The sequence below is a fragment of the Hylaeus anthracinus genome, unplaced genomic scaffold (assembly GCF_026225885.1).
Source record: "Hylaeus anthracinus isolate JK02 unplaced genomic scaffold, UHH_iyHylAnth1.0_haploid 0, whole genome shotgun sequence".
Lineage (NCBI taxonomy): Eukaryota > Metazoa > Arthropoda > Insecta > Hymenoptera > Colletidae > Hylaeus > Hylaeus anthracinus.
Genome location: NW_026533254.1, coordinates 20,895,098 through 20,920,068, shown reverse-complemented (window position 1 = coordinate 20,920,068; position 24,971 = coordinate 20,895,098). Strand labels below are relative to the sequence as shown.

General features: G+C 40.3%; 1 protein-coding gene and 1 long non-coding RNA gene across 9 annotated transcripts in view; both read left to right on the top strand.

Annotated features, from left to right (window-relative positions):
- Nucleotides 1-24,971, top strand: part of LOC128886415 (uncharacterized) — a 461,940-nt gene that overhangs the window by 244,290 nt on the left and 192,679 nt on the right. The window lies entirely within an intron of this gene.
- Nucleotides 3,878-24,971, top strand: part of LOC128886810 (uncharacterized) — a 63,377-nt gene continuing 42,283 nt past the window's right edge. Inside the window, exon 1 of the long non-coding RNA XR_008459912.1 lies at nt 3,878-6,331. This is a non-coding gene — a long non-coding RNA (uncharacterized LOC128886810). The remainder of the gene's footprint in view (nt 6,332-24,971) is intronic.

The window sequence follows — 24,971 nt, the reverse complement described above, 5'->3', positions numbered from 1 at the left end:
TATACCGATATTCTACGGCGATAACGATGTTGCGACATACGCGAGTTAAGTCGTGGGATCGCCGGGGTTATGGTCGTATTAACCGGGCGACTGTTAGTGCCTCTGGTGACGAGGGCCCTGGCCGGCCTGTCCAGCGTCGCTCGTTTTGTTAAGGAGTAATTGAAGGGCTGCTTTTTGCACTCTGAACGAGTTTCGCGCGGCGATATTCCGAGAACCGATGTTTGAATATCGTCGGGAACTGGGAGAGTCGGAGGAGTTACTCTTGGAGGGATCGTTGGGATTTCTGTTACGATTATCGTGAGGCTTCCATGAATGTTACAGATACAGAGTTTGGACGATCAGAATTTACCGACACCAGGTTTGACTAGGTTTGTAATACACCGATTTGCGCTGACAGTTGCATACGTACACCCTAAGTCCGGAAAATAACCAGAATGGCTTTAAAAGTAACAGAACTAGTTAGAATAATGGTCTCCCTCAGCCGAAATACAACGATTTGCACGTTCAATTGCATACATACACCCTCTGTCCCCAAAATAACCGCAATGGCTTTAAAAATAGTAGAACTAGACGAATATTGTCCCTTAGCTCAAATACAACGATTTGCACGTTCAAAAAATGCATCAAATGACTCTCTTATGACCTTGATTGGAATGATGTCGATACTGGTCGTTATTTTTCGATAAATATCTTCAATTGATGCAAAGCGGTGACGACAAATGCATCTTTGGAATAAAAAATAATCGCGGGGAGCCAAATCGGGTGAATGTACGGGATGTTGAATTAAAAGAATTTATTTTTTGGTGTTACACCATGACAATGCATCTTCTTATGGATCATCGATCATCACCAAATTTTTGACCAAGAAACAAATGTATCCTTTGCAATACCGTGTTTGTTCTTTGAATGCAAAAAACGCTACACACCTATGTTTGACATCGTTATCACCGTTGAATCACCTCTTGCTCGAAAAGTGCGCCATTAATCCGAAGGTGAGATAAACGCTCGAAATAGGAACTGAAGTTTACATTGGGTGAATTATAGTCTCAATTATATAACCTGCTGTTTCTATTATTTCGATATTATTGAAACTAAATTGACTAAACTAAATTAACCCCTTAACCTACACAGAATCACTCTTGAAACTAAAATTCATGTATTCGCATACTCGAAGATTAACTTACATTTAATTAACAGTGCTTTTCACTGAAGAACAAACAAAATTAATTCCGAATGTTAAGTAAGTTATAAAAATAAATAATACAAGAATGTTTGAATATGTAGTTTCCAATAGTCTGGAAGCAAAACATAATTACGGTAAAAATTACCAAGAAATTTCCGACTCGAGATGTATCTTAGCATTCTATTGCCATGAATTCTAAGCTATCTAGATTTGAGAATATGGTCACCGATAATCATTTTATTGGCACTTCGAGCTCCAAAGAAATTATCGGCGACAGAGAGTCACCTCTCGAGCGCAAAGGGTTAAAACGTTTTCAATTAACGGTTTGCTCTCATAAATCGTATCGTTGAAATTGCACTCCAAAATCCTGACCAATTCTTGCTGAATAATAACTAATTATCAAATAATCCACAGACACAATTTCAATTATCTTCGGTACAATACACGAGGAAATCATCATACTGTAACTTTAAAGTATCAAAATTGAATATTTTCGCACCGAAGAAGACCGGAGCCAAAGCAAACAACGCTCCTCGCTCGCAATTTCAAAGGCAGACCAGTATTCGATCATTCTCCAACGTATAAAGGCAGTTGAATTCCCCAGTCATCGCGTTCGAAGTTACAACCAGTTGTTCTGAAACTGCAGCCGCATCCCCTCTTTGGGGAAACAAGGCATTCTTGTCTGGTTTTATCGATACACTGTCCACCTAGACGAAACGTAACTCCACTTAGCTAGAGACGTAAAGAAAGACGTAGTTAGACAGCACACGACGTTCCTGGACGACGAGTCAGGGGACAATCTGCCATCGGGCTGTAGCCGGGATAGGTGGAAACGCCTGGAATTCAATACTCTTCTGTGCCTTCGGTGAATCCAAATATGGGACTCGGCAACGATCTTTGTTGGAAGCTACGGACGCCGATGGAAACACGAAAGTGCCGCATATGTCTTTTGTCTGAACGCCAATAAAAGCTAAACGAATGAATCACTTTCCCCGTTCGGTAGAATTCTTTCCATGTATCCTGTCTTTTGGATGCTTTCGCATTTTAGGAAGTTCGCGGGACAGGTTAAGTTTGGTTGAAAATAGTATTTCCTTTCTTGGTTTACTATTAATTCTAGTTCTGACAGATCTAAATTTGTATTCAGAAATGTGCACAGGTGACAAATTGTAGTGGTTTGATTCTAATCCTGACAGGCCTAAATTTTTATTTAAAAATGTGCACAGGTGATAAATTGTAGTGGTTTAATTCTAGTCTTGACAGGCTTAAATTTTTATTCAGAACTTTGTGCACGTAATTTTTGTTTAATGTCAGCTTCGAAAAGATTGCTAACAAATTTATTGGAAATGATGCATTGAAGTCATTGTAGACAAGCTTAGGAGAAATGTGATAAGGAACTCCTGTAGTTAATATAATTCAGGATTTGTATCAAAAGATACTATTTAATTAGTTCCGATCTGTAAAATACGAAAATACACATGAGCTATTATAGTATTCTTTTCTTAGTAGTCTTTTTATATAGATACAAATTATCATAAGTTGTTGGCGAAGAATATAAACGATTTCTTCAAAACCTTTTGAAAGAGGCTAAATAACATTCTCAGCATGAATGCCGATTCAATGGAGTTAAATAAGATGATCCTGTTCGTTGAATAGGTAAAAGATCGCCAATTGCGTAAATCGTACCATTCATCGTACTTCGATACGTCAGATTTCTGCATTGGACGACACCTCAAGCAGGCTATTCGATAGAAACCAGTCGATAATCCATTAGATCTTCGTGACCGTATCGCAGCTAATTGTCACAAGCTTCGAAATACGTCAAGAATGTTCGAACACTTCCTACGACCAATAAAACACATCGATGCTTGCCACTGTTTGCGAGGATTCCACTTCAACTAGTTCTTTCGATACGCAACTTCAACTGGAACTCGGATGAGAAGCATCTTCAGGTCTATTTTTAAGCGACTTCATCGACAGACTTGATTCTACTTGTAATGTTTATTAATAATCCACGTGCTAGTATCGTTTGGGTTGTAAACACGAAACGTCGAGTATTTAACACGTAACGAGTTATGTAATAAGAACATATACACGTTTCTCAGTTCGTGTTGAAATCGATTAATTGTCCAACTTTGACTGATTTAGTAATCTGTTTCACAAAAATGGTAATCGAGAAACCATTAGGAAAGGAATTAATGAAAGTTAAAACTCCGATATAAACTGTATGAATGGAAAAAGAGTACAACGCTGTATTGATATTAAATAATTTCGGGCCTGAGATCATGATGCTTTATATATTTATATATTTATATATTTATTTATGACGACGCGAACTAGTAAATTTATGAATTATTTTTGGAATAGAATAAACGAGATATGTGTGTTTTAGCTGACATGCATTGGTTCGTTCTTTCTTTTTATAAATATATTTATTTTGAAGTGTTTTTCTAGTTAATAATGAATAGACTGCGGATTTTTATGCAAAATAAAATTTTTGAAAATGTACCTAGAAACATTGAACCTAAACAGGAATTTATTTTATTCTGCAAATATTATAACGTGAACTTTACTTTCAATGTTTTTTACATTCTTGCATATTGCTTGCATTTTATAGTTTCTTGCACGTTCAAATCGCCTATAAATGCATAAAGATTTGCAGTCTAATGATGGAGAATTATATGTGTCATCCGAGTAATGAACACGTGATATTAATAGTAGTCCTAAACACTGGGTAAATGTTTACTTTCCTTCCAATTTAGCATAGATCTCAGTGTTTACTTCACATATTAAAAATTGCATAGTCGTCTACGAATCAAACAACAAAATACCTTCGTACGCGTTTATAATCATGTTCGTAATAAATCACGACAAATAGTCAATCATTTGACTATCAAACATGTTAATATCAACAGTAGCCCTAAACACTGGATAAATGTTTACTTTCCTTCCAATTTACCATAGATCTCAGTGTTCTCATCACAAATCTCAAAATCGCTACAACAATCTTCAACAATCAAACAACAAAATACCTTCCTACACGTTTACAATCATGTTTCTAATAAATCACGATAAATATTCAATCATTTGGCTACGAAACACATTAATATCAATAATCGCTATTTCTTAAACATTTTTCCTTTCACTAGATCCTTCCCATAGGTCCCCGCATCCTCTTTGACCTATCTCAAAATCGTACTCGACTAAGGATTCAATCAACAAAAGACCTCCATACGACCGCCACCTGATAACTCCTCGCCTATTCCATCAACCGTCCAACCTCTAAACGAAACAAAACGAAAGAAAATCCCATAGAAAACTATCCATACACATACTAAAATCTGAACCGCACGTCCTCCCGGTGCATCACTCGAGTAACCTTCCTCTCCCCCCGCAAAGGCAACATACTCCAGTTCCCGTCGCGGATGGGTCCGTCGAGGTCCGCCTTCCACGTCGGGCCCCGAAAGAAAATATTATCTTTGCGGCCCGTTGCGAAGAAATCACCCACAAAGAACTCCGCGGCGACAGGTTACTCTGACACCGTCCGCTCGGTTCGAGGTCCTCTTCGGTGTATCCTACTCCTTGGTCCTGGATCGGATCCAGTGGATCCTACCACCGCGCCGCGGCGACCACCACCTCCACGACCCGGTCCGTCCACCACCACCACCAGGGGGACCTTTGTCCACCACCACTCGGGTTCGGCTACCACCTCCTCGTGCGGAACCAGCGCGGGGCACCTCGCCATGTGACTGATTCCCCTACTCCGCAGGTTGACGAGCGGTAGGCCTGCCTACCTGCCGCCCGTTGCCCCGCTCCCATTACGACGCGGACTCTCGCGGCAGGTGCACCAACCTAAGTGCCACTCCGCTTACCTGTGTGTCGTGCCTACCGTAGCCAAGTGTGTCCGGTGGTCAGGTTCTTCCCTCTCTCTCTTTCTTTCTTTCTTCTGCTGTCTCTCTCACTTTTCCCTTCTTTTTTCCTCCTCCTCCTCCCTCTCCACCTCCCCCCTTTTCTCTGTCTCGTCTTCTCAACCCCCTACCCCGGGCTACGTCCTTCTCCCTCTGTCTACGTCTGTCCCCCTCGACGACGCCTCACGCAGCAGTGCCGTGTTGTAGTGTCGTGTCATCTTGCGCTACGTCAACGATCCTCCCGAGTCCGTTGCGGAGGCAACGATCGATCGCGTTATCCTCAACCGATTCCGTTTACGGCCCCCATCGCCTGGTGACCCGGTCTCTGCGGACGTCTACGGGCCCCGAACCGTCGTTTCGCTCTCGATAAACAGACGTTTCCTAACAAGTTAGGTCTAGAACGTGTAAACAATCCACTCGGTCACACGGGCCCTTCCAGGTATCGGCCCTGACAGTGTTTACAGTTTGTCCAGGCGTCGATCGTCGATCGTTCGCAGCCGAGGGATCGTTTCGCGAGTGTCAGTGATATCGACGATAGTTAGTGCACAGTTCGGCCCCGGAGAAGGAAAACTGGTTCCCTCTCGGACCCGGGGGCCGCGGGAGGAAGGGGACAGTGAAGGTGTCAAACGTCCGCGACTCCTCATTGACATTTCCGTGACATTTAGTGCGCGATTCGAGCCGAGCGCGAAACACCTTTTCGTGTAACACGCGTGAGAGATCGTCCGTGCCCCGGAGAAAGTGACGAGGGGTCTGGGAACCGAGTCGATGACGGTTCCGCCGTGTCTTATCACCGCCGCAGACGGCTTATCTACGGTTATCTGTCTCTCGGAATCATCTGTCTCTCACTCATGCACGTGCACCTAACGCGATAAAAGGGGCTCGGCAACCTCTGCACTCGCGGACGGACGATTGCTGAGCGGATCACGGGACGGGAGGCATGGTCCTCGACGGACGTCCTCTGACGTTCAACAGGTGGTCGTTCGCCAGGTGACGGACGCAGGTACCAGTCGAGCGCGTGGCGCTGGAAGATCGTACGCGAGGAGACCGCGCCAGGCAGACGCCTGCTCGAAGGGAACGTCGATCGGAGGTCGTTTCTCACGACGGAAGTTCGCATCAGAGATCAAACTGGACATACTTACCGCAACGTCGGGACGTACGGAGTGGAGATGTCCGCGGGTCGCTGAGAGAATGAGGGAGCTGGACACCGAGAGCCCTGTTGTCTGGCCGGCCTGGTGTTATACTGGTGAGTTGGCTCGTCAACGAAGGTTGAGGCGTACCTTGATAAGAAGCGTACCTTTGGAAGACGAAGAATGGTGGAGGATAAGAGTTCGAGAAAGTGACGTTTAGGTGCGGTTTGGGAAGAAGCGATTATGTGAGACAAGGTTCGTTGGATCCAGGGATGATATTATTTAGTGTATCGAAATTCTAGGGTGGGATTTCTACCTTTCTATGAGAGACGAAACTAACGCGGTTTGGGAAGATGGGATTATGTGAGACGAGGTTCGTTGGATCCAGGGATGATATTATGTAGTGAATTGGAATTCTAGGGTGGGATCTCTACCTTTCTATGAGCGACGCAAGTAACGCGACGAGAACCTTTTTCTGTGCTACAGAGAAAGCTACCTTTACAAAGTTATTCTTTACGAAGGTACGCCAAGTTTATGAATGTTGAAGTTTTGGCAATGACAAGCCCTGAATTTGTAGAATTTCGCGAAATTACTGCAAGATACGTCAAATTTATTACCCCTGTAGGTGGTGTTGATTTCTTCTTCGTTTTTCAATGCTTACATCGGATTCCAGGAATTTTATCTATTTACACGAAAAACTGGAGCGTTGAAACGATAGAATGCCAACATTTATCGTGGTTATTGAGTGACACATGGGAGATCAAGTTTCAGTAGCATCTCCATTCGTTTATTTCGCTGTGAAGAGAAGATTAGAAATTATTGTCATAAAAATTCCGTAGCTTCTAGGCGTGAACGTTGTAGGAAACACGTGGTAGCAGTTAATGTGCAACGTTTATAAACGTGAAGATAAACTGAACGCAGTCGGAGGCTCCGAACTATTTGAAATAACGTTTGAAATCATAATTCTAATAAGACATTTCATTTCTAATGTGGCACTTCTAAATATGACACTTCTAAACATGACACTTCTAAATATGACACTTCTCGCGCATGCTCGATCATTCCGTCGGACCTACTTTCCACGTACAAGTTGAAATTTGATTCGGAACAAATAAGTAACACGGACAAACAAACTCTGATATGCATATAATCCAGAGGTGTTCTCTTATTTCGACGCGAAGATTGCTCGAAGAATATCTTTGTACGTCAGATTTAGATCGAAGACTCCATCATTTCACATAATACGCGAATTTTTCTGAAACGAACTCGAACTTGCGCGATATCTGTCAACTTGTCGAAAATGTGAATGTTATGAATCAGTTGTCAGAAGGTAATTGATGACTTACTGTAGATTGATACTCGAAAATGGCATGTGACTATCTAGCGTAGTTTTCTTTTCGAAGAACTCGTATAATACAACAGAGTGAAATAATTAATAAATTGAATTGTAGTAAGGGCGATTAACCCAGTCACTGTCAGGCAAATTTAAAGTTAGGTTATCATTTTGATAATAAAAAGTGATATTACATTTGTTATTTTAAAAAGAAAATCTACGATCTTCTTTTGCATTAATTCGTGACTCAAAAATGCTGTAAAGTTATCCTTTGAATAATTTCAATCAATTTGAACTACGAGACATCTTATAGTTGACAGTGAATGGGTTAATTTAGGGAAACTTCTAATGTTTCTGAAGTATCAGCGTTTTGTTAATAACAATTGTATTTCTCACGCACAGTTCTCCATTTTTCAAACTGATTACGTTGAATAAGGTCTTATTTACACGTTCGTTGCCATCCATTCTAATGTTCCATTCAGAACAATGGATTTCTATTGATTGTAATGTTAGTTTGACGCGATAATAGGTAAACCAACCAAGTGACAGTTGCGTTCATTGTAAATTACAGGCCTCGCTTCACTGATTTCCAGGTGTAAGCAACGTTTTCCTCTCATTACGTGACGTTTGCTATTAAACAGTAACGTTTGTGTAAATCGGGAAAGGAAACGAGTCTCGTTTAGATAAAACGAAGCGAAGAATAAACAATAAACCAGTGTCGATCCATTCTTTGTTTGACAAGCAATAAAATCCTAATTTTACAGTCGAATTATGCTTCATGTTGAATGAACGTTCAGCTTATCTTAGTGACTGTTCAACCGAAAATTAAATGAACTAAATTTATTTACAAAATTTTAACACCTGCGACTGATGTTAATATTAAAAACACGTGGTCGAACATTGAAAATACAATTTTTGTTCATATACATACTGCAAGGAATGAATTTGCTTAAAGGAAACAGCCTCATGTAACAAAATTAAAAATAATAAACTGTTAATGTGTGAAACAAACGATCTAATGTTAACAGCAGCCACAGTGTTGCAGTTTGTTAAAAAGATATAGTCACAAAGTTTGTTAGATCTTTACATACCTGATTATTAGAATTTATACTTAATTATTTTCTCTACATGAAAAGAAATATTATCATCACTTTAAAAAAAATTCTCCATGGATTACTTGGTAGAGTTCTTATTCGTCACGTCAATATTCCCAGTGAAATTGTGTTCATTTCTGAGATGAATGCTAAAAGATATGACATCTTGATTTCATACAATGTTCATAATTTCTCTTGCAGACCAATTCTATAAGGTTTCTGTGCGTAGTTAATCTTCTGAACCCCTCCTTAATTTTTATACATTAATTAACGTCATCTTTCTGACACGAACTAATGCCCAAAGATATCACACCTCGATTTAATACAATGTTCATAATTTCTCATGCAGACCAATTCTATAATATTTTCGTGTGCAGTTAATCTTCTGAACCCTCCTTAATTTTTATAAAATAATTAACGTCGTCTTTCTGACACGAACTAATGCCCAAAGATATGACACTTCGATTTCATAAAATTTTCATAATTTCCCTTGCAGACCAATTCTATAATATTTTCCTATGTAATTACTAATTAACCTTCTGAATCTCTCCTTAATTTTAATAAAATAATTAACGTTATCTGGGCCATGTCGCGATCAAAAATTGTGGATCACCGTCAGTGGCACGTGTCGACAGTGGACGAAACAACATATTATCAATCACGATGTAACAGGATGCCGTTCGCGGTGACAACTTGCGCAAAGTTATGAAACACATGTGTACCGAGGTAGGCGTTGTTCTCCGCTGCTGGAATTCGCACTCCGTCGTCTATTCACGGCTGACGTATGGGAAACAAACACGCCGGTCGATAAGAGATCTTGAATTATGTTTTACAATCATTTCGAATTATATAACGCGAGTGGTAGCGGCGTTCGAACGGCGTTTAATCGGTACGAGGTCGTTTTTCGATAGACGAAAATTCGGGACCGTGACCCTATTGATGTCTATGCCACGTCAGAAGATATAGTCGTCACGTAGATTAGTATACTGTTACGTTTATGTTTACGCTGTTGAAATTGCTTGTCAGATTTATCTGGGTACATATGTACGTGTCACGAGAGAATCATCTGACGTTGATAAAAGTAATCGTTTGGTGAACGTAGGAACTAATATGGAGTTTCGGTGGTCGTAATTAGCAGTTTCCGATATTTATTTTCTAAGGTAAGCCTAATGCGTGTGCATTTTTATAATGTTTGCGCGTATTTTTGGGTGTTTTGGGGAATTGGCGAATGTCCCTGGATATTCCAGTTAGTTAAGTTCCATGATAAATACATGACTTGTAACTTAATTTGTGAATTAATCATTTGTGAATTAAGTATTCAGAATAAAGTGTTTGCAGTACTGTTGAATTTGACTTACAAAGCTTTCTATGGTTGTATTGTACAGTTTATCAAAAAATCCTGACAAATAACTGATCGAAAGAGTTATTGATTAAAAGTGTCTCTTACGATTTATTTTTGAGTTTTCGATATTTATGGTGTGATTCACTTTGGGTGTAAAGTGGAGGTAAAAAACCTATAACATGGACATTTCAAAGGTATCCAAAGATTAAGTAGAAAAAGAGATAAAAATCAACAAATATATATATGTGGTAGTAGTAGATAATGTAAAGTTGATTACTCACATTCGAGGAGGTAGTAGACTCACGTTTAGATGTTAAGAGTTAATTCTTTTTTTATCAAATTTTCTAATACCATTGAAAATTCCTATTAACCTTAAAGTACAGGTAATCTTCAGAAAAAGATGTTTCAATCGATACTAAATATACTAATATTTGCTTTCCGCTCAGATAAAATTTGTGACAAACTTGCGTTTTTGGTGTGTCTTGTTACGAATAATCGGCTTCTAGTTTTCCATAAAATACATTTCTTGGATGACTTATGTTCTATAAAATAAAATCTTATAAAATCTTATAATATTATAAAATCTTCATATTACTATGTCTAATTTAAACGTTTTATAATAGAAAGAATACAGTCATTCAAAAAATGTATTTTATGGAAAACTAGAAACCGTTTATTCGTAACAAAACACACCAAAAACGCAAGTTTTACAAAAATTGTATCCGTCACGAGCGGAAAGCGAATATTTGGAAATTTAATTTAATTTGATTATTTAATACACAGCTTTACCAAAAGAGAGAACAGAGAAACATAACATTGTAAACATCTCAATCTTTAAGATTCCTTTTATCATTCGTCTACTCCAAATCAAGTGCACTTTAGTAAAACTGTTAACTTTCTTCTGCGTTCAACTTTTCTCACCAACGCCTCTATCAACCTGTATCTCACCGTCCCTTATCAACCTCCCTACCAGAGTTCTCTCAAAAAGTGGTTGGGTATTTTCGATGGCCCTTCGCCCATAAAAACGATGCTCGGGACTTCGGAATGTCTCGAGCGAGCGGAATGAACGAATGTCGAAGTGTGTAATTACGGTTCTCAATCTTGACAATTAGGAGCGCTTGGAAGCTGTCGGTAGCGAATAGGCGCCCACTTAGAAGCTGCGGTTTCCAGCAGCCTTATCTCGCCGAATCGGGCACGGTTATTCGTCGGGCGCTTCTAATTAAGAGGGTCTTCCGCTGATTTTTTTCTTCTACCGGCGAAATTGCTCTGTCGACTACTGTCTTCGAATAATTCCACGATATTTATTCATCTGGGCGGAACACGGACCTCTTGAACCGGGGATGGGCGAAATTCTATTCGAGGAATTATTGAACGAATAGCAACACCTCTCAGGGATTTATTTGCAGCCCTTTCGAAAGGAGGGTGTTGTTCAAATAAGTTTCTCATTCATTCAATGCGACTATATGTTCATAATATATTTAGATTCGATCATTCCGATTGGTCTTGTTTTTCGTTTTGTTTCGTTTGTTTTCGTGAGAATAAATTATTAAGTTTAGACAAATTTCAAGTTCAGTCATTTTTTGAATAGCCTAGAAATTGAATATTCATCGTGTATACTTCATTAAAAATTATTTAATGTAAATGGCATTAAAATAGATTCAGAGTGTCACTAGATCAAACAACGAGGCTGACACAATTTCGAAAACCGTGTTCCAGTCCCTTCCCTGGTTGCATCGAAAACAACGAACCTACGTATCGTGTTTCGTTTGCATACGTTTCTCGCGCCACAAAGTGCAACACTTTGCGCACAATAGCGACGGCAATCAGTGGCTTTTTCACGGAGAATACATTATCTTCCGGATGGCTGATGCTTCTTCGTTAACCGGTACCCCAGCGCGGTCTGTGATTCGGTGACAGCGCCGATCCCGCGGAACGAATCCGTCATGATATAATGCCGAGGTAATGGCGAACGGTGCGTTGCGGGCAAACGCCAACTCTTTGTCGCGACCACTAATGGGATTAATGTTCGTCCTCGCTGCGGGGACATAAACGTGGACACCGTTTCTCGATTCCTGATGATTAATCAAGCCGGACGTCTGAATCGTTCCCCCGACGACGCCGGTTTCTGGAAGTCATTCAATTATTTTGACGGCTCGCTCGCTATTAAGGTCTCGAGGATGGAGTTTAACCCTTTCACGACCAACGTGTATCGCTTTCGATACCAGTCCATTGTAGGTTGTGTTGTTATTATAGCATCAACTGTATGTTTTCTTTCTTGGGGGATTATTATTTACTTGCGAGGCAGGACTTGTATACAAATCATCGTTTGGGAACTCGCTTGGTAGAAAATTTCATGAATATTGTTTATTGTATGAATCACATCTTGTGCATTGTTTTGACCTTTTGTTGCTTCTTGTCCTCTTCAAAATCCTCTGAATATCGTTAGACACCAATTGATAAATAAATAGCTACACACTTAAATATTTAGAAGAATAAGGCAGATATAAACACGTTGCATAAAAAATATGTTTAATTTTCGAGAGACCTCAAAACATCTCAATAAAAGCTTCACCAAATCTTAAAAAGATTAATCTAACTTTACAGCAGGTACAAATCACTTCCTAGGAAAATATTTCATACGTCACGTCAGCTTCCAATCTCTTCAAGTTTATCTTTCATCGAATGCACGAAACTTTTATCGGCTAAGAATTTTTCTATCTTAACCTTTCCTCCGTCGGTGTCTCCGCGCTTGATCACCAATGGAAAGCATCGAAGGCTTCCGGTCGTTTTCCAGGAATCTCAATCCCCGTCGAAGCATCCCCTGGCATCTTGTCGAAGGCGCCATGTAGGGTCTTCTCCTCGTGCGGACTTCCAGCAGGAATTACGCACGAGCCTGGCAAGCTGACGTCGGTTATTCCCGACCTTACGTCGGGGAACACGACTTGTCTTCGACGGTCCCCTTGGGTCGATGCTGCTTGTACCGATCGCCATTGGCTGAGTTAAATATTGGCTGTCGCTCAAAATACAAACGCTATTGCTCATCGCGTCGCTGACTGGGCCCCGAGCTGCCGTTGCCAATTGACTTATTTATGGGCAACAAAGCATCTGGCTTTATCGTCTCTCCGGCTGCCGTATGAATACGCAGCTTCCTTTCGTTGTCATTGTTTGCGACGGTTCGTGAGTTATGCTACACCCTTGTTTTTATTTCAAGGAGAAGTAGGAGAATTGATGGGGATAACGTCGGAAGTTTAAACTCTGGAGCATAGCGTGGAATTTTATGATAAAATTCGATATATCGATAATGGGAATGGATGTTAACGTTACAATGGTGGCGCAGGATTGCAGCTAAACTCTTAGTCGCACACGCAGTTTGAATTTTGTATTCTTAGACTGGCCTTTACTTTTCGCGTTCTAACTCTAAACTAAAACTCTAGCATTTTTTCAGTTGCATCTTCTTTTAAACTTTCAAGCAGAGAACGCAATTATCATGCTTTCCCAAACGTGCGATTTCTTCTAGTCATTCTTCACAAACTTGTTCATACATTTATCAAACTCGTTCTCAAACTTTACACGTAACTACTCTAATTTGACATTCGATTCGACATTTGGCCTTCGAATGTCTTCGAAATTATCACAATTTACAATAGTTTGGTCGTTCAAATTTGAATTAGTTTAAGAAAATTCATATTCTTCATGTTTGATCACGTTTATAAACCTGCAAAATGTCACGAAGGAGTGTAAACATAATTGATGCATGTTCTTTGTCATTACCTTTAAGTTGAATTAGAAGGCTGAAACTTTGTTAGGTATTTTGACGTTTAACTTTAAATCAGTCGAAGAAAATTCATATTCCACATTTTAGGCACTTTCTGTCCCTGAAAAATATCAGACAAGTTATAAAGGGATGTTTGGGAGATGTTCCTTGTTATTGCCACAATCTATAATTAGAATGGTGAGACTTTGTCAGGTACATTAACCTTCTAAATTTGATTTAGTCGAAGAAAATTCATATTCCTCGTTCCAATAATTTTATGTCTCTGAAAAATATTAGGAAATTTGTGAAGGAACGTTTGAGAGATGTTTCTTATCATTGCCACAAACTATATAATCAGGATGCTGAAACTTTGTCGTGTACTTGAACCTTCTAAATTTGATTTAGCCGAAGAAAATTCGTAGTGTCTTAGATATTGTAAATCTTAACAGGTTTGACGTTTCAAAGCTTGTTTACTGGAGCTGGAAGCGTATTGGAATATTGTTACCACATTTTCCGCCACAATATTCTCGTAGGGTTGTAAGTTTGGCTAGGGTCGTACGAATTTAACACCGAACCTAAGACTAACCTTTGAGTTAATTGATGATAAAATTCGTATTCCTCATTTTAGTAATTTTGTGCCACTGAAAAATACCAGGAAATTTGTAAAGGAACGTTTGGTAAATCTACCTTTTCATTGCCACAAACAGGATGCTGCGACTTTGTCAGGTACTTGAACCTTCCAAATTCGATGTAGTCGACCTTTGGTCTCCTTGGGAACCCGCAAACTGTTATGAATGTCACCCATCCACATTTGACGGATGTTCCTCGTCAGTGTCACAAACTACAATCGCAGTGGCAGCCTATTTCGATTACCTAACACAAGGAAAATTGTCCTGGCGCGCAGCGCCGCGTTCAACGAAACGCACGCTCCCAGCAACGCGGAAAAACAAGCGGAATGGGTCGGAAGAGTTAAGCTTCCAAACTCGCCGCGATCGTGTCGTCCGGCGGGACAAGTTTTCTTGGGTGTTCGAGCCGCAGCCGTCATGGAGGACCCGCTGAATGGAGCGGCGTGTGGTCGCTGAATCGTTTCGCTTCCATTGTAACCGACAGTACATAAAGTGAGTTTCTAACTACGAGTATCGCCCACGTATCGCCGGCACGTTGTCATGTTTAATTTGTCTACGATCCGACAACCGGCGGACGCATGATTCAATAGTTTGTCTCGGGGCACGCGATCGTCGGTTGCGATAAACGTCAACGTCCACCGTGATTTTCCTAAGATTAGGGAAGCAAACTGGTCGCTTCGGACCAAAAATGCAATTCTGGGTTTCGGGTACTTCCTTAACACCTCGATTCTGTTATCTCTGTGCTGTAGGAAAGAAGCATTCTCGTGCTTAAAATTATTTTGAGTTCGACAAATATAATTGACGATATAGAAATTGTGATAGGTGGCTTAAATTTTTAAGTTAACACTAGGTTTATGGAGATCACTTATCAGATTCCTGTTACTCAAGTAATGCTGTAACAGGTGAAATAGATTTGTTAAGATTAATTAGGTGACTTGAACGAAAATGAATTTGAATACAGGGTGTTTCCTACTTTCACGGCAAGATTGTAGAAGCATGATCTATACGAGAAAACAAAAAAAAAATGTTATATGAAGTTTGTTTATAAACAATTTGTTACGATATTATAAGCGATTAACAACAGATTTAAAAGTGAATGATATGGAAGGTGTCATTCGTCTTCATTCGTTTTTCTGTTAGGTATTCAAAGTGATCTTAGAAACTTACTTTTACTTCATTTTTATTGAGATCCTCTTGCTTCTTGTATAATGGAAAATTTATCACTACCTGGAACAGTAGGAGACGAATTTAATAAAATTAGGTATGGTGTCATATTACAAAGGAAGCTGTAAGCTATGGCCTAAGTTCTTCGTTCATTTTTCTGTTAGGTTAGGAAGGTGTATTGTGTAATAGATGTACAGTACAGCAGTAAGTACACGTGAAGAATGAACTCAACGAATCACTAATTCAGTTGCTGAGATGCAGTAAAATCGTCAGAAAATTCAAAATATTATACATTCCATACTAGATCGATGTCAAGTTTGTATGAACGCGGAAGATGGTCATTTCGAAATGATGATTTAAAAATTCTGAACGATCCTCGTACGTTGAGAAATACTTCCTAAGTACAGGCAAAGTAAACACAATCAACCTTGCCAAAAAAAGTAAGAAACACCCTGTATATGCTTGTCTTTTTATATGAATAAAAGTCAGCATGAATGTTTGATGAAAAATATAAACGATGTTGTATCGCTTACGTTGGTGCTGCATGTAAATTAGTTTTGAACGATGTTAATTGGTTCGGACGAACTATAACTTGATATAGATTTCAAATTATACAACACAGGTATCTCGAACGGGCTAGACGGGGCATAAAATTTAATGAATTCCTCGAGGAATGGGCGCACGACGCGACCATTAATAATCTTAAGCCTGTACCAGACTTCTTAATTCAAGCTCTTTCAATATCGAATCATGATCGCGGCCAGCAGAAAGAAATTTATGGTGCACACGCTTCCCAGGAGATATTTATATTTGGAGACCAAATTATAAACGCGCCCTACGATTTGAGTAACAATAATGCAGAGTTGTTTAATGATAGTTTAATGATACATAGGGTTTTTCGTACTCTTCGCATTCCCTTTCTATCTCCCTTGCTTTTTCTTTCTTGCAGAACGTTTTGTCTTGGATGAAGGTTAGGTGAGGTTTTGATTAGGAATCCTTGTAGTGCCATTTTATTGAGATCTAATCGTAGGACTTTTTTTTTTATATTTCAATTTTTTCAGATGTGATGTGGAAAAACTCAGCTAGCGAAAAATCAATGGCAATCAATTATTTCTATATAGGAAATTGATCGGTAATATCTCAAATACATAATACAGACATGAACATTTTAATATAATAAAAATAATGAATATAAAAATATAATATATATATATATATATATATATATATATATATATATATATATATTATATAATATTCAATAATTATTCGAGAAGGAAAGAGTGTACTAATTGATTTTTTTCTCAAAAGCATTTATATAATTCAATCCAACAAGAACGAGAAATTCACACTGAGCATTAGCGACAAGTATCCCATTTCTGGGCTTCGAGACAAAATTGCCGAAAAATTGTTTATAATAAAAGCACTATGAAATATAATGAAAAATTCCCACGGTATTCCCGGCAACGACACGTACCGGCACCGACACGACAAAACATTCAAACACGCGTATTAGCTATTCACACTATTCCCGTTGACGGAACGTTCAGGTCGGTGTCTGTTAAGTGTGAATAGTTCCATTAAAACGCGTGTTTTAATGTTTTGTCGTGTCGATGCCGGTACGCGGCGTTGCCGGTCCCTGTCGTATAGAAGAATCGCCCTTAAAGCCTCAAGCTTTCCTTTGTAATAATACGACAACATATCTAATAAATTCTCCGTTATTCATAGAAGAAGCAAGAGGCTCCGAATAAAATTGTACCACAAGGATTCTTAATCACGTTTGCCTAAGACAAAGCGTTCCGCGAGAAAGAAAAAAGCAAGGGGAATAGAAAGGGGATGCGAAGAAGAAGGCGAACCGAGAAAAAGTGCCAAGCCGAGCTCGCCCAAGGTGGGAACAAAAGCCACTTTTTCTTTCCCTTTACTTCTTCTTCTTCTTCTTCTTCTTCTTCTTCTTCTTCATTTTCTTCCTCTACGTCTACTTTTGGTTCGCCACGTACAGGGATCACTCTCGTTCGCCATTGTGACTTCTTGCACGTATGAAAAACCACAAACCGCCGACGTTATTTCGCGGCTGCGAACACGAAGAGTCTCCCATTCCACGAAGCTCAAACCACGTAATATTTACCACGGACCCTTTCGTCCCTTCGTTCCCTCCCCTCTGCTACGTTGTCCCTTCGCTCGATCCCGCCCTGGCCCATTACCGCGATACGGAATCAGCATCTCGTTTGATCGACAGTTGCCCGATCCATTCGTGGATGCCGCGATCATCAGGGTGTCACTTATCGAGTAGTCGAAAGACGTGGGGAGGAAAAAATCGCGTGGACTGCGCTCGATCGCTGTCGGTTTCGAGAACTCGATAATGGACACGGAGAAACGAAGGGATAAAATGGCGACGTGCTCCTGGCTCTTATTCTTGGATCTCTTGGATCTTTTGGGTTTCTTGGGTCTGCTAATGGGAGAAAGGCGCGATGGTTCTTCCTATTTAAGGTAATTGGCCTGATTTTTGTAGAGTAGGAAAGTTTCTTGGTTCCCTTTAAAATTGATGGTCCTAGGAAAATATAGGTCTCAATGTTTATTGAGAATTGAAAGTAAAATTCTACAAAGTTGGTGCATAAAAGAATATCGTCACATCGAAACAAATTACAAATTCAGGAAGAGGACGAGAAATCCTATGTATCGTTAAACTTTCATTAAACAACTCTGCATCACTGCCATTTAAAACGCAGTGTACGTTTATAATTTGGTTTCTATAAAATAAATATAGGCTAAAGGGTTAAGATTAAATTACATTATTAGATTAAATTATTATATAAAAATTACTATTACAAAATTTATTAGTGGTACAGGGAAGTTCTGCTCACAGAATTTTCACTGTTTCCATTATTTTCCTAAAAATAATTCCCAAAGTATGCCTGTAATTTCTTTCATTTCCCTTCCAATCGCCCGTGTGTGTGTGTGTGTGTGTGTGTGTGTGTGTGTGTGTGCATTTGTGAATAGTATTTTAATTCCGATAAATTTAAATTATGATACACTGCACGGGCGAAGTTCTTCAAATATTCAACAAATATCCCAAAATGTTTCTAATTTGCCCAGTAAAAAATATCGATCGCAGTCGGTTATAACTAAACTGCGGTTCTTTGTGCACAAAATAAAATCTTTGCGAACGCGCTTATAAAAATTGTCGAATAGGAATTTATTTTATTCTGCAAATATTATAACACGAACTCTACTTTCAGTCTTTTTTTTATATTCTTGCGTATTATTTGCATTTTGTAGGTTTTTGCACATTCAAATTTCCTATAAATGCACAAAGCTCCGCAGTCTAGTTACAACAAATACCAGAACCGGATGCACGTTCCGACGGAAGGCGCGTGCGAATGGCACCCTGTCGCTCGTACAGGTGACTCGAGCTGAGGAGGGGAGATTCCTTAATCGCGTCATGACGTTTCCATACCGTGAATCGAGCGAGTCACGTCGCTTAATTGCCCTCCGCGAATTGTTGAATGCCTACCGTGCGGCAACGTCACGGCACGCGTTTATCTTTCGGGGGAAACGCGCGGGCCCGAACGGGAGGGAACAGAAAGCGCGTGTCCGGCTGGCGCCATTAACCGCGCGGCGGCCATGGGAGACCGTCGATAACGAGCTATCAGAATGGGAAGACGGTCAAGGCTTGATAAAACGAGGATCGAATCGAGATTGTTCGGCGCGGCCTGAAGAATCGGACTGGGACGCCAGGTGGCGAGGCTTTCTGTCGCGGCTGGACCGTAATTGCCGCTGACGCCGAAGAAGTCAGCCGTGATTCGTTCTCGTGATCGTTATATGTAGGCTGGAAGTTAATGACGGTGGAAACGCCGAGGCCGGGTTCGATGAAACTGCCCCTCTGAGAAAGTCGATTTTTCATTCGGACCGCCGGAGTGGCTACTATCTTGCGGGAGAGTCGAGACGAAAGTTGTAGAAATTATGAATTCTTAAGGTCTGCTAGTTCTAGTATGAGAGTTCTAGTATGCTAGTTCTAGAAAGAGGGTGTGGAACACACTTCAGGTAGTAGATTCTTCGTTAGGCTGTCGGAGGTTGCATTATCTTTTTTCTTTAAAAATTGAAGAGAAGGCATTTACAAATGAATTTTTAAGGGATTCTTCTAATTCGTTTACTCTAGAATTCTAGATAAAGTGTATGAAATGCACTGCTCTTGAGAAAGTTGATTGTTTGTTAAGACAACAGTATTCAATATTGCCACCACCACCGAAAACTACACCAAACTTACTCAAACCGCCTCAAGCCGCCCCACCAAAAACTACTCCAAAGCTACTCAGACAGTAGATTTAGGATCTGGTGGTATAATGTTCCCCCACGTAAAAAAAAAAGTTGGAAATGACGTACTCATCGAGATCAGTGCAAAAAATCACTTTTTGATCCTTGGAGGGTGGAGTTAAAGGCGAATGTGGCCACTATTGTAATCGCCAGGTCGAGGTCACTATCTATGATAAAAAAAAACAGCTCGATCGTAGGGTAGTACCCCATTTTTTAAACCCAACCGGAAATTCGAATATGCAAGAAACTATAAAATACACTCAACGCACTGAAAAATCACAACAATTCCAAGCGACACACCAACCTCGAGGAATAATGTTTAAAATTCCGTAAAAACGCCTAGACACGCGTTTCTGATATCGCAATAACAATAAAACATGCCTGGAAACTGGTTTGTATCGAAAACGACACCCGCGGTCACGAAGGGATTAACTAGATTGAACACCCGTCATGCCAGCTGCTGTTACGCATCGTTGCCGAGGTGGACTATAATTAAGTAGATTGCACAAAGTAAGCAATTATCTCGAAGACCTTGATATGAAATTTAGAAAATATTTCGTTCCTAATAAAGCAACATACCTCCTCGAGTAGGCCTTCCGACGCGGCTGTAGCGTAATTGCCGCTGACGCTCGTGTCCGACGCGATTCGTCCCTGCTCGTTATACGCAGGTTGAAAGTTAATAACAGTGGAAACGCACTTCTGCCCGAGAAAGTCGATTTTTCGCGATTAATACTAGAGCATCCGAGTTAATTCTGGATGACGTAGAATGTTTGAAATGTTGATCGTCACGCGTTAATGAAAGTCGTACATTTCTTTTGGAATTAAACGAGTGTAGCTGTCGAAAGCAGAAATGTGAAAATTGTAATGTAAAAGTAACGCATTAACCATTACGAACGAAAAATTGCTAATGGGCTGTTTTTTCTAATAATGCATTACAAAAGTGTTGCGATATTTACAACTCTGGTTAAAAGCCAAGATTGGATTCTTCTAACATTTTGTTTAACCCCTTGAGTAAGGAATATGGAATAACCCTTTTAATAAAAAATAAGCACGAGTCTGACTCGTGATACTTCCTTTGGACTTCCTACTTTTCTATTTACTATGGCCTGACCAATCGGGAGATAACGTATAGGTAAAGGGATTAAACAAATTCTAATAATTTTTAATGGGAATTCTCCTTTTAAGTGTGTTTTCCAGGAAAGCTTGACGAATTTACCAGCGAATAGATTCTCACCAAGGTCTGCTAAGCCTTAAAAACAGGTTTCATTTTTTAGCAAAATACCTTTCTCCAGATGATAATAACTCTTAGCCACTTAGTAATAGAAAAATCTTAATCTGACTAGCACCAGCAGTTAGCTTTCCAATAATTCCTCTTATTAGCCGTATTATACACCCATCACACCACCTGTCGTTACGCATCACTGCTTAGGTGTGCTATGATTAGATAGATTGGACAAGGCTAGCAATTGTCTTGAAGACCTTGATATGAAATTCAGAGAGCATTTTATTCCAAATAAAGCAATGTGTCTCTTCGCGTGGCCTCTCCAACGCCACTGCAGCGTAATTATCAGTGGAAAAGTCCGTTATGTATCGTCCTTGTTCGTATTTATTAATTCTTCAAAGACCAAAACGATGTTTGCCATTACTCCTTCTAATTATTTTTACTCTGGAACCCTATAAAAGAATATGGAATATAATATCCTTGAGGTAGTAGATTCTTCATTAGGACAGTCGAAGGTTAGTCATTCATCGAAGGACAGTCCTTCTATGTTTAACATTCATTTTGAATATTATGACAGTTGGAATTATTGTTATTCTTCAGTAGAATGATAATAATATAATAGTTTTAGAGAATTGGAATCAAACCTGTTAGGACATAGACAGGTATGCATTGACGGAAGAAATCACTATATCTGGCAGTGAAAACAAATGGATTACCAAGTGTGAACTTATCAGAAAGATGAGTTAAAAAAAAATAAGTCTTTAATATTTAAATATTTTATTCAATTAAATTCTTCAAAATTTTAAAAATATTTTTTTAAATGAACACGTACACGTATCATTTGTAATTACTAAATAATTAAATAAAATCCACTAATTTTGATTATTCAAAAATTAATAAATCCCCAATATTTAAATATTTTATTTAATTAAATCCTTCAAAATTTTAAAAATATTTTTTGACGTGTACGTATCATTTTTAATTACTATATAATTAAATGAAATCCATTAATTTTAATTAATCAAAAATGAACAAATCCTCAATATTTACATTTTATACTAAAACCTCTCATACATAATTGAGGCTCACAAAACCTCACAGTGTAATACACGGTCAATCAGTACTCCAGTGCGACATGAACAGGAGAGAAAAAATAGCAATGACTAGATTAAGAACTGAACACTCCAGAATTACATACGAACATCTACTAAAGGGACCCTCCCCACTGCGACTTCTGTAATAAAGAGATTACAATTGGTCACCTTCTGTACCAGTCCGGAACATTTGAGCTACAGAGAAGGAAGTAAAACTTTGAACCCAGCGACAGCTTTAAGCACCCATAAAAATAAAAGAATTGTCTTCCAAACTATAATTTAAAAGTCGCGAGCGTCTACAATGGCGTTCAATCCTGAGCGCAATTTGCATCCGGCAGCGAGTCTTTGAACGCCCTCGTGCAACGAACCGAACGAATATATACCACGGTGGAAACAGAAATCGAATGCGAATGCACGGCTGAGTTTCTCAGCAGACGGCGCACCGTTCAAAAGATACGATTCACACGGTGAAAGAAAACGGTGAACGACGAAAGTGGTTCCCGTGCTGGCAAGAAGGACAGCGTTTTCGTATTCCAACGGCGCGTCGTCTGGGTTGTCATACCGACACGCCAGCGACGACCACTCGTCTCTTCGGTACGTAGTTGGTAGGCAGACGTGCCAACCCGACGACTAAATATCCTCGAAGTCACGGATCCACCGATCGACTCGCTCGACGAGTATGCACGCACCTGTGCTTTTGTTTCGTCGCGCATTCAGCTTTCAATTTTTCACGGGACTCGCGCAAAGTCGCCAGCTGCGCATAAATGCCGAACTTGGCTCGGCTTTCCCATTCAACAATGAGACGAGATTTTCGAACGAATTTCCAGTTGTACCGTTCCAAACAGGATTTCGCGATGGCGTCGTAAGATGAGGGAGACACACCTCAATTTTATTCCTTTTAATTGTTTTATTTTACATCACGTCTACTGCTTGGCCATTAGGGACGGTTTTAATTGTATTTCTGTTTAATTAGTGGTACTTTATACTATTGTAGAGTTTCGCCTCTTCACGCCTTTGGCGAGGTTAATTATCGAGGAACACAAAATCGTCCCTGAAGAGGTTACGTTCCCTTGTGAGGGTTTTGCACGTGTTTCTGGGATATTAACCTTTTCCACTCGGAGCGATAAATATTTCTGTAATTTTCCATAGCTTGTGAACAAAATTTGATCACAGTACAAATTTTCAAGATTACCACTTGACACAGTGAACGTGTTACTTCCTCTTCTACCCCAATCACTTATTCTACAAGCTCACAACATCAACAATAACACACCAAGAAACAATCCCAAAGAAATCCAAATCACCGTAACTAAATGTCAAAAATTCTCAAGCATAGCGATTATAAATCCCAGTCCCGAATCTAATTATCAGCCCAACTTCAGTGACTTCTAGTTACATTCCAACATCCACCACACCATAAAGAAAATGAATGCGAATTAACTACTTAAATTTCGATGAAGTCACAAAAAGGAGTCCCACAGTCAGTGTTTATATAACTTTCAATAGCTTGTGAATAAAATTTTATCGCAGTACAAATTTTCAAGATTATCACTTGACACAGTGAACGTGTTACTCCCTCCTCTACCCCAATCACTTATTCTACAAACTCACAACATCAACAATAACACACCAAGAAACAATCCCAAAGAAATCCAAAACACCGAAACTAAATGTCAAAAATTCTCAAGCGTTGCGATTATAAATGCCTAATCCCGAACTAATTATCAGCCCAACTCCAGTGACCTCGACTTGCACTCCAACATCCATCATACTCGCCATTTTCCGTGCCGAAGGTCCGTAAACAAATATTCCCGGGCAATCGTGAGGCTCCCATTAACCGATAACCAATCAGACAAGCGCATCGATCAGGCTCCGTCAGGCCCGTTTGGCCGGGACACGATCATCCTGGCAATGTAGCAGCCCGGCGAGAGGACAGGCGGTGGAAGTGCATCCGAGATAAGAGCGGTCAGAAAGTGAAAAAGAAACGAAAAAATGGGGAGGAAAGACTCCGAGGAACTTGACGCAAAAAAAGAGCAAGAGAAGGAAAAAGGGGGAGGGCACTTAAGGCTCGCCGTGTATCACTGTCCGAATCACAGGTATTGGTAGCAAGCCTGACCGGAAAAGGGCAGAAAACGCTGATAGAGAACGGCGCCACCTTACGCTCCCGTCTCTTAATTTAGATGCCGTCCCGTGAAAATATTCTCTCCCCTCCTCCCTCCTACCCTTTGGTCCACGTTCCCTCCTCCGTTCTCTCTTTGGGTCCTGGCCAGTGAGGGACGTTGGTTATTGCACCGTCGACTATAGAAACGCCGTAAACACGTCGCGGCCAGAGGAGACGGGATAAAACGTCGGTTTTATGCGAAGGCGTTACCGGACGAGGGAGATTCCCCTTCGTGATAGAGACATGTTTTCAGGTATTACCCGACCGTGGACAGGTACGGGCTCTTAGAGCAGCGTTACGACCGCCTCGGAACGCAAGCTCGCTCTTAATCGGGAGACACCAGGCTGCTGCCCTCCTGCTCCCGCACGGACGGGTAGCTCTCGCCCCTCTCGGAGTGCGCGTAGAGTTCTCGTTTTTTAACGTCGATATTTCGGATCGTGGAACTGCGAACGCCGGGCGGCGATATCGGGGCAACGGACGAGGGAAGATTCAAGATATTGGTCGGCCTTTAATCGGATTAGGGTCGCCCGGCTCGCGTTCCGTCGGTCGTTGCTTTTGTACGGTGCAACGTCGATACCGATACACGGGGTAGTTGACCCGAGACGGAACTGTTTCAGTGGTTTGGTCGAAATGGAGAGCGGTTGGAAGGGGGGGG